This window comes from Hyla sarda, chromosome 4 (assembly GCF_029499605.1).
Source record: "Hyla sarda isolate aHylSar1 chromosome 4, aHylSar1.hap1, whole genome shotgun sequence".
NCBI classification, from domain to species: domain Eukaryota; kingdom Metazoa; phylum Chordata; class Amphibia; order Anura; family Hylidae; genus Hyla; species Hyla sarda.
Genome location: NC_079192.1, coordinates 75,629,615 through 75,640,354, shown reverse-complemented (window position 1 = coordinate 75,640,354; position 10,740 = coordinate 75,629,615).

Below are 10,740 nucleotides of genomic sequence, written 5' to 3'. Positions count from 1 at the left end.
TTTCCAAGAGTTCTCCTTTAAAGGAGTTGTGCTGCAAAAAGTGTTATTTAAAGAAAAATGCCCAGGCTGCCTGCTTAAATTGAATCTGCCATCTGCGTCACCCGCACTAACCTATTGGTACAGACTTATATTGAGGGTTATGCCAATTTTTCAATCAGTGCCACCATTCCTCCACTATGGCTGATGCTGTAAATATGCAAATGAGACTCTTGGTGCCATCATGGTTAGGCAACATTTCCTAGCTCCAGATGCATGGTGACGCCTGGAGCTAGAAAATTTTTCTTCTCCTGTGTGATCTCTTTTACGTTGTCAATTGCGCTGCTTACATAGTCCAAGGCCAATATAAGGCAACACTACTATCTCACAGGAGGGCATTAAACTAAAATACGTGGGTGGGACATCATGGTGCCATCGTGGCTAGGGAGTGGCCTGAGTGCACCAACAGCCTCATTTTCATATTTATGTTTTTGGCCATAATAGAGGAACAGGGGCACAGATTAAAAAATCGTGAAGACTATTTTAATCAGCATCACCCACACTATAAGCCTGTACCAACATGTTAGTGGGGGTGACACTGACACAGATTCCCCGTAAAAGAAAAAAAATCCTGTACTTACCTTCCTTGCTCTCCCACACCTAGTGTCTGCCGCATTGCACTTTCTGGTGTTGTGTTCAATATGTTGCATTGCTGCTCAGCAAATCATTGGCGGAGCGGGACAGTGCTATAGCCACTGATTAACTAAGCGGCAATGTGTCACGCCGACTCCAGCACAACTCCATTAAGCTCAAAGGTGATGCAAATTTTAAAGTCTGATACACGATGTGCCAAATTAATGGTCTCATCTTCTTCCAGTAAAGAGAAGGCTGTACACTTGTCAGTGCCATCTACTAAACAAGAAAAATTAAGTTTATGGAAACCATGACGCAACTATGATGTGTCAACTCATTCTTACAGCTACTTTTTCAGTTTAAAAAAAGCCTCTGTACATTTCTAGCCATTTAGTATAAACACAGCATTGTGCTGAGGAGGCTGAGTGGGATTTTTATGACTTGATTACATTCATATCTCATAGAAACACAATGGAAAGACTAAGTAATGGAACAAATTCTAAAGATAATTCAACTCAGTTGATATGTAGATTCTTTATTGCCATCTAAAGAGCTTTATACTTTGCTCGTTCATGTACAATACTCTCCAATGATAATTGATGGTGAGATTTATTTATATATCCAAGATATTCCATGGCACTTTACAATTCTGGGCGTACATATATAACCTTTAGACATTACAGAATTACACACTAATTCTAACAATTACACACGATTCAAACAACCGGAGTGAGGGCCCTGCTCACAGGAGCTTACAATCTATGAGGAAATGTGGTTAAGACAAAAGGCAGAAGAGTGCTTTATTTATACAAAGGTATGGCCATCTTTTATAAATAGGATAGTGCACATTAAAGTGAATGAATCTGTCTCCAACCAATCTTTGAATGTCTAAAGGGTATGGAGCATGGAGGGACCCCGCTGAACGGTGATGGTGGTGGGGGGGAACATTGATAGTAGAGGAGACAGATTTACTGCCTGTTCTAAGCCCGAAATGGTGCGAGATGGACTTGCTGCAGCAGGTGGCACCCAGGTCTCTGCCCCTGGCACTGCTCGACCACACAGGTGCCTGAGGAGATGCGAGGCACAGAAGGAATAAGGCAGCTCGTATTCAGGATAGCAGAAGGTCAATAAAGGCAGCACAGTAGCGTAGTCAGGAGTAGCAGGAGGTCAATAGGCAGGCGACAGAGGAGCAAGGTCAAGTCACAGAGCAAAGGATCAGATACATGGCAAAGCAACTCTCAGGAATGCTTTCTCTCAGGCACAAGGCAACAAAGATCCGTCAGGGAAGTGGGGAGGGTGGAGGAATTTATCAATGAGCCACAGGTGAATTACACTAATGAGCGCACTGGCCCTTGAAATCTTAAAGCTCCGGTACGCACGTGCCCTAGGGGATGGGGACACACGCGTCGGAGCAGAGAGGCAGAGGCAGGGACAGGAGAAGCACCAGGTGAGTGATGCAGTGGGGCTCGCATGCTGGCATGTCCCGTGATGCGAGTCCCGGCCCCGCCGGCAGCAGTAGGTAACGGGACCATGCGCTCATGGCCAGTGTGTGTGGCTGGAGCCCATAATGTAACAGTACCCCACCCCTTTGGTCTCCCCCTCCTTTTATGAGTCAGAGAACTCCTGAGAAGGTCACGGTCCAGGATATTCTCTCAGGCTTCCAAGATCTCTTCTCAGGACCATAACCCTCCCAGTCGACCCAAAAAAATTGTTTACCTCTCACGGTTTTTGTAGCAAGAATCTTTTCAGAGCCAGAGACAGGTGTGGAGACAAGATTCTTCTGAGAAAACCGGTTTATGACAAGAGGCTTGAAGAGTGAGATGTGGAAGGAATTGGGAATACGTAACATAGCAGGTAGACAGAGTTTGTAGGAGACAGGGTTGATTGTTTGTAGAATCTGGAAGGGACCAAGGTAGCGAGGACCGAGCTTGTAACAGGGGATCTTGAAGCAGATGTATTTGGATGACAGCCACCCCATGTCACCAGGAGAGGACAGAGGAGGTCTAATACTTTTATCAGCTTGTGCCTTCATACGTGAAGAAGCCTGGAATAATGACTGTTGGGTCTGTTGCCAGATTGTGGAGAAGTCACGGACCAGCTCATCAACAGCAGGCACTCCAGAGGAAGGAGAGGAAGAGGAGAACGGAGATGGAGTCCGTAGACAACAAAAAAGGGAGACGACCTTGTGGACTCGGAATCCTTATGATTATAAGAGAATTAAACCCAGGGGAGAAGGTCAACACAATCGTCTTGGCGAGCTGAAACAAAATGCCGAAGATAAGTCTCAAGGATTTGATTAACCCTCTCCACCTGACTGTTGGACTGAGGGTGGTAGGCCGAGGAGAAGTCCAGATTGATGTCCAGATGGTTACAAAGGGCTCGCCAGAACTTAGACACAAACTGCACACCACGATCTGAAACGATATGCTGAGGAAGACCATGTAAACGAAAGACATGCAGCAAGAAGTACTTTGCCAGCTGTGGAGCAGAAGGAAGACCTGGTAGAGGAATGAAATGAGCCATCTTGGAAAACCAATCTACGACCCAAATGACAGTGTTATTATGAGATGGTGGCAAATCGGTAATGAAATCCATGGCAATATGGGACCAGGGAGTCTCCGGAATGGGTAAAGGCTGTAAGAGTCCTGCAGGTCTCTGTCAAGGGGTTTTGTCACAGGCACAAGTTTCACAGGAACGAACACAATCAGAAACATCACTTGCAAGATGAGACCACCAGTAATGCCGGGAGATGAGAAGTAGAGTCTTGCATATTCCAAGATATCCTGCTGTCAAGGAAGAATGACCCCATTTCAGGACCTTGCGTCTCAATCTGGCAGACACAAAGGATTTTTCCGTAGGAACTTGCTGAATTTCGGCAGGAGCGGCAGGAATCAAACAGTCAGGAGGAATAATATGCCTAGGCATGGAGTCCAAACCAATGACATCATAGGACCTGGAGAGAGCATCTGCTCTGATGTTCTTGTCTGCTGGACAGAAGTGGATGAAGAAGTTGAACCTAGAAAAGAAAAGTGACCACCTTGCCTGGCGGGGGTTCAAACACTGAGCAGACTGAAGGTATAGAAGATTCTTATGGTCGAAGTAGATGCTGACCGGATGAGAAGAACCTCCAATAAATGTCGCCATTCCTCCAAAGCTAGCTTGATAGCGAGGAATTCACAATCTCCAATGGAATAATTCCTCTCAGCAAGAGAGAATGTCTTGCAGAAGAACCCACAAGTTACACTCTTGCCCTTGGCATTTTTCTGACTGAGAACGGCACCCGCTCCAATAGATGAGGCATCAACCTTCAAAGCAAAGGGCCTCTCCAGATCAGGTCTTGTAAGCACGGGAGCAGAGGCAAACGCAGACTTTAAACGGGAGAAGGCTTCTTCAGCCTCTTGAGGCCAAGATTTAGGATTAGATGCCTTTTTAGTGAGAGCCACAATAGGAGGAACCAAGGACTCAAAATGTGGGATAAATTGACGATAATAGTTAACGAATCCCAGAAAGCGCTGAATAGCACGTAGGCCCGAAGGATGAGGCCCATCCAACACTGTAGACAATTTATCTGGATCCATCTACAGGCCCCGATGAGAGACAATGTAGCCAAGAAATGGAAGACTAGACTTCTTGAACAGACATTTCTCCAGTTTGGCATAGAGATGATTCTTCCATAGTAGCTTAAGAACCAGATGAACATGAGTGCGATGCTCCTCTAAGAGAGAAGTAGAGAAGATCACGGAAGATATCATTGACAAACTCCTGAAAAACGGCTGGAGCATTGCAGAGACTAAAAGGCATTACAAGATACTCAAAATGTCCGTCACAAGTATTGAAGGCCATTTTCCATTCATCTCCCTTGTGGATACGAATGAGGTTATGCGCTCCACGTAAGTCCAACTTGGAGAAGACCTTGGCACCACGTAGATGGTCAAAAAGTTCTGAGATAAGAGGTAGTGGGTAACGGTTCTTGACCGTGATTTTGTTAAGTCCCCTGTAGTCAATGCATGGACGGAGTGAGCCATCCTTCTTCCCTACAAAGAAAAAACCAGCTCCAGCAGGAGAAGAGGACTTACGGATAAGTACCTTTTGGAGATTCTCCTGGATATACTCAGCCATGGCTTTGGTCTCAGGAAGCGATAGAAGGTATATCCTTCCACGAGGAGGACTGGTACCAGGCAGAAGATCTATAGGGCAGTCGTAAGGACGATGTGGAGGCAGAGACTCAGCCTGTTTCATGCAGAATAAGTCAGAGAAATCTTGGTAAGGTGGAGGCAGACCAGGCAAAGGAGGAGGACGAGAAACAACTTTAGGCTGGACTGGACTGAGACAAAGATTTTAACAGAACTGTCCCCAGCAAATAATTTCTCCCTGTTCTCCAATCTAGTTGCGGAGAGTGATGTTGGAGCCAAGGAAGGCCAAGAAGAAGCTCAGAAGTACAGTGAGGCAGTACATAGAATTCAATCTTTTCTTCATGCAAGACAGCCACTTGCATGAAGAGAGGCTCAGTACGGAATAGCACCTTACCGTCCAAATTTTGTCCATTAACAGAGGAGATGAACAAAGGCTTGGTGGGGCGAGTGACAGGAAGATGATACTTGTGGACCAAAGAAGAATCAATAAAGTCACCTGCTGATCCCGAATCCAAAAATACTGTAGTACTAAAGGAAGACTTGGCAGAAGCGAAGACTTGTACAGAAATGGTCAAGCGAGGAGAGGTGGTATTCACCCCTAGGGACGCCTCTCCTACGTGCCCTAGGTGCGAGCATTTTCCTGGATACTGTGGACGAACAGAACAGTCTTTGAGGAAGTGCTCCGGACTAGCACAAATACAAACACAAATTCTCACTGCGTTGTCGTGATCTCTCCTGTTGCGTAAGACGGAAATGATCCACTTGCATAGCCTCTTCGGCAAGAGGCGCAGGAAACTGTAGAGGTGGACGTTGAAAGAAGGGTGCCAAGCGAGGATATCTCTGTGTTCGAGCAGGTTCCCTCTCTAAGCGCAGTTCTTCCTGCCTCTCAACAAAACGCACATGAATACATGTGGCCAGGTGGATAAGTTCAGTCAGAGAAGAAGAAGGATCACATGCAGCCAGGGCATCTTTAATCCTGCTTAAATGTCGTTTTTTTGAATGTGGCACACAAGGCCTCATCATTCCATGCAAGTTCTGAGGCTAGAGTGCGGAATTGAACCACGTAGTCACCAACGGAAGAATTCCCTTGACAGAGGTTCAGCAAAGTCGTCTCAGCAGAAGAGGCACGTGCGGGTTCCTTAAAGACACAGTCAAGTAGGAAGCTACCAGATCACCGCGGTCCCAAAGGGGTGTAGCCCAGGCCAGGGCTTTTCCGGACAGTAGGCTAATAACAAAGGCCACCTTAGCACGTTCCATCAGAAACAGTTCAGACATGAGCTCCAAATGCATGGAGCACTGTGTAACGAAGCCTCTGCATAACTTGGAATCACCATCATATTTAGAGGGTAATGGTAGACATAGCTGGGAGCCAGAAGACACTGCAGGAATTGTAGGAGAGAGTGGGACAGGATGCGGGTGCTGCTGCCAAAAGCTGTTGTATCATATCAGACAGTTCGGTAAGTTGCTGCGCCTGTCGTGCCAATTGCAGAGACTGATGTACCACAACGGAGGGAAGATCCGTGACTTCAGGCAGGGGTACCTCAGCGGGATCCAGGGAGCGGAGTATAAGGTGCCCCTGGTTTTCACCAGAGCCTGCCACGAAGTGGGTTGGACTTGCTGCGGCAGGCGGCACCCAGGTCGCTACCCCTGGCATGGCTCGACCACACAGGCGGCTGAGTAGATGCGAGGCACAGGAGGGATAAGCCAACTCGTAGTCAGGATAGCAGAATGTCAAGGCAGGCGGCACAGTAGCGCAGTCAGGATGTAGCAGGAGGTCAACAGGCAGGCAGCAGAGGAACAAGGTCAAGTCACAGAGCAAAGGATCAGATACATGGTAAGGCAACTCTCAGGAATGCTTTCTCACAGGCACAAGGCAACAAAGATCCATCAGGGAAGTGAGGAGGGTGGAGGAATTTATCAATGAGCCACAGGTGAATTACACTAATGAGCGCACTGGCCCTTCAAATCTTAAAGCTCTGGCACACAGAAAGGCAGAGGCGGGGACAGGAGAAGCACCAGGTGAGACTGGGGCTCGCATGCAGGTGCGTCCCGTGATGCGAGTCCCAGCCCCTCCGGCAGTAGCAGGTAACAAGACCATGCGCTCTCAGCCAGCGTGTGCGACCGGAATGCATAACTTAACAACAGGTAGGGTGGTAGACTGAGAAGAGGAGATATTGGGAGGAACGGTAAATTTGTGGGTGATAGTGTAGTGTTTAAAGGGAATGTTTCAGCTGATATTTATTATATGAGCTACAGATCAGAGAAAGGACAAGCATATCAAACATTCCTTGGCTAGTGTTGTTAGCTAACGTATGCCACAACGTAAAAAATGACGATTTTCTCCATAGCTCAAGAAGCAATGGCAAAGCTGCTTAAAGGGGTATTCATTCATTTTCATTTATTCATTCATTCTCATTCAATATGTTGGGAGCACAGTTCAGACTGTGCGCCAGAGGATGAATAAGCACAGAACAAATATTCAGAATACTTTCATGAAGTACAGTTTTTCGCGACATGTCTGTTTAAAACATGATGGGGATATCAAAGTTTTGCACTCGGGAGTCATACTGGATCCTTATGTTTAACACATTAACCCCTGATGGTCGTAATGAGACGATTGAAAGAACCACTATCTGACGACTTTTTAAAATTACTGGTTTCATAGAGGTTTTGTGATTAGTGTATTTTTACATATTTTTATGTGTATTTTTCCATGTAATTTTATAGGTATTATTTGATACTTATTTCTTATGTATGCGAATTTGTGTAGGGGCATACCACCTGTGCATTTAGGTGCATGGGATGTGTGGCCCTGCATGGGTCCCCACGCATTGTTTTGTGTATATATAAGCTGCTTGCTTGTTCACATTTATGTGTTGTTGTCATTGGCACCGGCACTGAAGTGTGCTACTAGCGTTATATTTTAAATTTCTCCCTGGAATATGTTTAACCCCTTAACCCCTTAAAGGGGTACTCCGGTGAAAACCTTTTTTCTTTTAAATCAACTGGTGGCAGAAAGTTAAACATATTTGTTAATTACTTCATGTTAAAAAATCTCAATCCTTCCAGTACTTATTAGCTGCGGAACACTACAGTGGAAATTTTTTTCTTTTTGGAATGCTCGCTGATGACATCACGAGCACAGTTCTCTCTGCTGACGTTATTATAATAATAATAACGCTTTATTTATTGTTGTCCTTAGTGGGATTTGAACCCTAGTCTCCAGCACTGCAAGGCAGAAGTGTTAACCACTGAGCCACCATGCTGCCCTTAGCATACATCTGCTATGCACGGTTGCTAAAATGGACAGAGATGTCAGCAGAGAGCACTGTGCTCGTGATGTAATCAGTGTTCCAAAAAGAAAGGAATTTCCTCTGTAGCATTCAGCAGCTAATAAGTACTGGAAGGATTAAGATTTTTTAATAGAAGTAATTTACAAATATGTTTAACTTTCTGCCACCAGTTGATTTAAAAGAAAAAAGGTTTTCACCGGAGTACCCCTTTAAGGACGCAGGGTTTTTCCACTTTCGTTTTTTCCTCCTTACCTTTTCAAAATCATAACCCTTTCAATTTTCCACCTAAAATCCATATTATGGCTTATTTTTTGTGTCACCAATTCTACTTTGCAGGGACATTAGTCATTTTACCCAAAACTTCACGGCGAAACGGAAAAAAAATCATTGTGCGACAAAATCGAAGAAAAAACGCCATTTTGTAACTTTTGGGAGCTTCCGTTTCTACGCAGTGCATATTTCGGCAAAAATTACACCTTATCATTATTCTGTTGGTCCATACAGTTAAAAGGATAACCTACTTATATAGGTTTCATTTTGTCGTACTTCTGGAAAAAATCATAACTACATGCAGGAAAATTTATACGTTTAAAAATGTCCTCTTCTGATCCCTATAACTTTTTTATTTTTCCACGTAAAGGGCGGTATGAGGGCTCATTTTTTGCGCCGTGATCTGAAGTTTTTATCGGTATGATTTTTGTTTTGATCGGACTTCTTGATCACTTTTTATTCATTTTTTAATGGTATAAAAAGTGACCAAAATATGCTTTTTGGGACTTTGGAATTTTTTTTAATTAACGATATATTTTTATAGTTCGGACATTTACGCATGCAGGGATACCACATATGTTTATTTTTATTTACACTGTTTTATTTTTTTATGGGAAAAGGGGGGTGATTCAAACTTTTTTTAGGGAAGGGGTTAAATGATCTTTATTAACACTTTTTTAAAACTTTTTTTTGCAGTGTTATAGGTCCCTTAGGGACCTATAACACTGCACACACTGATCTCTTACACAGATCACTGGCGTGTATTAACACGCCTGTGATCAGTGTTATCGGCGCTTGACTGCTCCTGCCTGGATCTCAGGCACGGAGCAGTCATTCGTCGATCGGACACCGAGGAGGCAGGTAAGGGCCCTCCTGGTGTCCTGTAAGCTGTTTGGGACGCCGCGATTTCACTGCGGTGGTCCCGAACAGCCCGTCTGAGCAGCCAGGTCAATTTCACTTTCACTTCAGACATGGCGGTCAGCTTTGATCGCCGCGTCTGAAGGGTTAATACAGGGCATCACTACGATCAGTGATGTCTTGTATTAGCCGCGGGTCCCGGCCGTTGATAGCCGCCGGGACCGACCCGATATGCCACGGGGACACCGTGTGACCCCGCGGCATATGGCGGGAGCCGGCGGAGGACGTAAATATACGTTCTTCGTCGTTAAGGGGTTAAGGAACAGGCCAATTTTCACTGTAGGACCAGAGTGTTTTTGGCACATCTGACCACTGTCCCTTTAAGCATTAATAACTGGGATGCTTTTACCTTTCATTCTGATTCCGAGATTGTTTTTTCGTGACATATTCTTCTTTATGTTAGTGGTAAAATTTTGTCGATACTTGCATAATTTCTTGGTGAAAAATTCCAAAATTTTATGAAAAAATTGAAAATTTAGCATTTTCTAACTTTGAAGCTCTCTGCTTGTAAGGAAAATACACATTCCAAATAAATTGTATTTTGATTCACAAATGTCTACTTTATATTGGCATCAGAAAGTTGCCATGTTTTTACTTTTGGAAGACATCAGAGGGCTTCAAAGTATAGCAGCAATTTTGCAATTTTTCACAAAATGTTCTAAATTCTAAGTTCTAAAAATAATTTTTCAGGGAACGTAACAAGGGGTCCAGTGAACTTTAACACCCCACAGGTGTTTGTCAACTTTTCATTAAAGTTTGATGTGTACATGAATTTATTTATTTTTTTCACTAAAATGCTGATGTTCCCCCAAATTTTACTTTTTTACAAGGGGTAATAGGAGTAAATGCACCCCATATGGAAATACCCCGTGTGTGGATGTCAAGTGCACTGCGGGCGCACTACAATGCACAGAAGAGAAGAAGTCACATTTGCAAATTTTGCTGAAATCGCATTTAGGAAGCCCCTATGGTGCCATCCTTCCCTATCCCCCTCTTGTAACACACTCTGCATCTTTTCGTCCCCTCTTTCCAGTGTGGGGGACTCCACCTGGAAAGTGTTGGCCTGGGACGATCCTGGCACCTATAACTTCAGTTCCTTGGGAAATCCGGCCTGCTCTTTCCCAGTTGCCAAAGATCAGGGCCTTTAGGACTTCTTCCTGGAACTGGAGGAATGTCCCTGTGTTGCCAGTGTTCTGGTACAGTACAAAAGAATTGTACATGGCAACCTGTACCAAGTAGATAGCAACTTTTTTGTACCATATCCATGTTTTCCGCATGGCCATGTATGGCTTGAGGACATGATCAGGAAGATCAACTCCCCCCATATACCGATTGTAGTCCAGAATACAATCGGGCTTGAGGACCGTTGTTGTGGTACCTCGCACAGGGACAGGTGAGCTGCCGTTACCATGAATTGTGGTCAGTATAAGGACATCCCTCTTATCCTTATACCTGACCAGCAACAGGTTTTCATGGGTAAGGGCACTGGACTCACCCTTGGGCATAGGTGTCTGGAT